The sequence below is a fragment of the Varanus komodoensis genome, unplaced genomic scaffold (assembly GCF_004798865.1).
Source record: "Varanus komodoensis strain SLA01 unplaced genomic scaffold, ASM479886v1 scaffold6_2, whole genome shotgun sequence".
Classification (NCBI taxonomy): domain Eukaryota; kingdom Metazoa; phylum Chordata; class Lepidosauria; order Squamata; family Varanidae; genus Varanus; species Varanus komodoensis.
In genome coordinates this window covers 13067424-13071737 of record NW_025336346.1, presented here as the reverse complement: position 1 = coordinate 13071737, position 4314 = coordinate 13067424, and positions in this window count along the sequence as shown.

Sequence of the window (4314 nt, the reverse complement as noted above, 5' to 3'; positions counted from 1 at the left end):
CTGGACAAGTACATGGGGGATCAAGCTATCAATAGCCATTAGACTAATAGCCATTAGTCCAGTACCAGAGGCAGTGTGTCTGTGTACCCCAGTTGCAGGGGAACATGGGCAAATGGGTGCTGTTGCACCCCTGTCCTGCTTTTGGGTTCCCCTTGGGCAGCTGGTTGGCTACTGCATGAACAGAATGCTGGACTTAGATGGACCACTGGTCTGATCCAGCAGGGCTCTTCCTATATTCTGTTCTTATCTGGATAATATAACTCACATGCCTGAGGCAGGTTGGGCTCCCTTCGCCCCTCATACATGTAGTTGCTTGGAAATAGCAGTAGTGTGACTGCTTCTATCTGGCTCTCCTTCATTTTCCCCTAAAGTCCAAGGCCTCAGGGTTGTAACATGGCTTATATTACCCTTCAATCTTGTACCTCTTAAAGAGAAAATGGAAATTCTCACCATGAATTCTTTTTCCAGAACTCCCAGAGGGCATTTAAAATTCTTATCCTTTGGGATTAGCTCTCCTGTTCTGTCAGCAGGCATAGCCAATGTTTTGCTGGTCTTCTGTAAGAAGAGGTATCCCTCATCTCTCAGATCAGACCTCAAAAAGCAGAGAAACCCCTACCACCAAAACTAGAAAAAATAGATCATCAGCAGGCCTGATAACATCAAGACCTGATAACCAAAAACTAAGGGTGAAACAGGTTTTGGGGATAAATGATGGATCTGGCTGAATCAGCACTTTGTCAACATACAAAACAAGTAACTGACACTTAGATGACAATGTCTTGGACACCCCTGTGGGCAGAATTAGAAATACTGTTCTGAAGGTTAAAAAGGCTAATGGGAATTTTCCCCATAGGATCAAAAGCATCCTTCACTGGTGCCATCCAAACCCATCTGAAATGGACAGGAGGAAATCTATGGATAGGAAGTAGGTTCAGTAATGTTATCCCCAGCTGGATATGTGGATTGGAGACAGTTCCTCTCTGACCCTCCAGCCAAGGACAGTATTCAAGGCCGCTGTCTATTGTTTGAAGGTACTGGTGTTCAGCCCTCTGAGAGTTCTGCCTGTAAAAGCTCTAGGATATCCTGGATCTGCCCCTGTTCAGGATTTCTTCCTTCCTTCTTAAATCAAGATAGGAATGCCCTCCAAATGTTGGAATATCCCCATTTTCAGTGCCTTGAGAGACACTGAAAGAGGGCAAGGACCTGTGAAGAATGAGTTAGTCTCCCCAAGCAATTCAGCTCAACTTCTAGGCTGTCAAAGGAAACATGCACAGCTAAGGATGTATCACTGGGTCCTGGGCCACCCTGAAGAGGAGTCTCCAGTGCTCATGGAAAGGTTGACTAAATCTGGAATGCATGCTCTGCATAGCTAAAAGGGAGCTCCCAGAAAGCCCTCTGTCATTAGCCATATCCCCTGCTGCACTGGGGCAGAAGCCATGGCAGGGGCAGAAATGCAGAGAGAATCCCTTGAGGCCAAGGTGTATCAAGCACATTGCTTCATACTGCTCCTGGACAAGCACCTCTTCTCGTAGGAGGTTGTGTTTTTTGTGGAGTGCAAAGCGATCTTTTGGTTAGATGGAACCTTTGAACAATCTGAAGAAACACCCCTGGGTGAAGCACCATCCTGCTTCCTGCACTGTTAAGTGGCTGAGCCCTTCACCCAGGAGATTGGATTTCCCTGCCAGGTGCTTGGCCCTGATTGATGCCAGGTTTTGCTCTGCTCATGCTAGAATTGCATGTGCCTCTGCATGTAACGTCTCCTATTTCATTTGTCTCTGCCACTTCACGTAAGCTTTGGCTGATACACTGTGTCTGCCAGAGTGAGCCTGATGACATGGAGTTCCAGGAGGTTTATGCTTCCTTTTCTTTTGCCTTCCTGGCTGACCGTGTCACCTGAGCCTCCAGAGACTTTCTGTGAGGCCCCCACACAAACAGACTAGCATCTGTAGTGATAACAATACTGTCATGGTGTGCAGATGACATTTTGCAATTCAGGCTGTCAGAAGGGGCTGTAGCCAATAAATTGCTGCAATCTGTACCTCAATCTGTATCTCAACCTAGTAGAATTCCCTGATTGCTGTATGCCTCTGGATGGGATGAAATAAGTGCTGCTAAGGTCAAGTGTGAAAATGTGGCCAACTCACAATTTCCTGACAGGACACTCTCTGGTCTAGGAGCTGTGCCAGTCACATCAGATCTATATGTCTTATCTGCTTCCTCCATCAACTGGTGAATCGTGCATTTTCTGTCCTCTGAAGCATATTCTCTACTCCTTTGTGTTCAGGATCACCCCCAGGTATTCAGAATGCTGCGTTAATAACAGCAAGCTCTTCTTCTTGTTCACAAGAGTACTATGTGCCTGAAGATCACCTACCATAACCTGGACATCCAGAATCCCCTTTTCTCTAGTCACAAAATGAATCACAATGCTGTTTACGTATGGATACTGGCAGATTCCTTCCTGTCTCAGATGTACCCTAATGGTGTCAAGCTTTCTATAAATTTGCAGAGAACAGACAGCAGTCCTAAGGGCATCACCCTAAATTGGTAAAGTTTCTCTTGGTAGGCAAAGTTCAGGAACTTCCAGTGATTCTGGCACATCCAGGTCTAGTGATGTCAAAAAATGGTCCTCTGTCAAGGCAGTGAAAATTGACTTCCATGTCTCCACTCTGAAGTGTGGTTTCTGGAAGAATTTGTTCAGCTAGTTTAAATCCAATATAGTTCTGTGATCCCCATTTCTCTTGGCAACCAAGAAAATATTTGCATAGACCCCCAATCTTTCCTGACCCTGTGGCACCAGTCTGATTGCCTGAATGTCCAGGAGGTGTTGAATGATTAGCTTGAAAAGTCAATGTTTGTTCAGGTGTTTGAACCTGGGAGTCACTTAATATCCGTTCCTGGGAAACCAAGCAAATTCTAGGGCATACTCCTGTGAAACAGACTCCAATGCTCATGCATCTATCACTGTCAATGACCATTGGTGGGCAAAATGAAGAAATCGATAGGGCCACTAGCATCAGGAGGAATGTGGCTTCTTTGTCCCTTTGTCAGAATTCATCAGTGAATTAATGGACTATGTCTACTTTTTGTAAAGTTCTCTAGCTCTTGACCACTTGTGTTTGTGGTCCAAGAAAACTCAAGACCCACTTGTGGGTCCATAGGGAAAATAACTAGTTTAAGCCTTGGTGTTCTGGTCTTCTTTCTTGGAGGGAGAAGCACCTTCTTCTTGTCTTTACTCCCACAAAAGTTTGGCACTTGCAAAAGAAGAGATTGCTAGCCAAGCCTGGGAGCTGGGAGCTTTGCAGCCATAATTTTTGTGAGCTACCATATTAGCCACCATAGCTCTAGATGAAGCCTGAATTGGATCTGCAGAGGAATGCACCAAGAGCACTGCGGAATGTGTAATCCTATGTATTGCTTCCTTCACTTTCTGAGAATAGGATCCAGCTATTCCAGGTCTTGAACCCATATGTAAACTGCTCTTGCAAACATGGAATGTGTAACAGTTGCTTGAAAAGCCAACAGCTGAAGCTTCAGAGTCTTTGCAAAGCATTGTCTCTACATGTGGGTCACAGATGCCCCACGTCTCACCTTCTCCATTGACTGGAATAATCTCTGTAGAGGTAGGTGCTGCCACTGGGGTGTCCTGTAGTGGCCCCTGGTCCAAAGCTCCTGGAGGAGCATACACAGCTTGTCAGCAAACTACTTTCCTTAAAAAGAAGGGAAAGGGAACTGCAGAAGGTTTTTCATCCACTTGGGGAAATATCGCTCTAGTTCTTGAGTGAGATACAGCATGTGTGCCCTCTGTCTCTGGTTTCTTACCGCCAGTGATCTGAAAGGACCATCAGCATCAGAAAGCAAACCAGGAAACAATTTTGGTTGAAAAAGGTCTGATAACTTTGGGAGTTGTCATAGCCAAGCCTCCCTCACATAATTCCCCTTCCTTCCTGTGCTCGGGGTATCTGAACTGCTGGAGGTGAACTAGGAGGGCACTTAAGAACTCATTCTGTTGTGGGCTTCTCTGTGTGCTGGTTGACGGTTGGCAGCTTTAAGTGGCAGTGGCTGCTCTCCCTTGAGCAGCGGAGGCTGGTGTGCCACCTTCCCACATTCGCCTCTCCTGCCCTCCCTGCTAGGCCTTGAGACAGACCATGAAATCTGTTTGTTAGAAGAACTCGTGGAAGAGGAGGGGGGGGGGGGGAAGAAGCAGTGCTTGCAGTGAGGCTGCCCTTAGAATGGCTGTAGCTGTGTCTTGTTGCGCCCGTGTGGGGGTTCTTGGAGGGGCAGAGTGACTTCCTGTCTGATCCCTACCTTAGC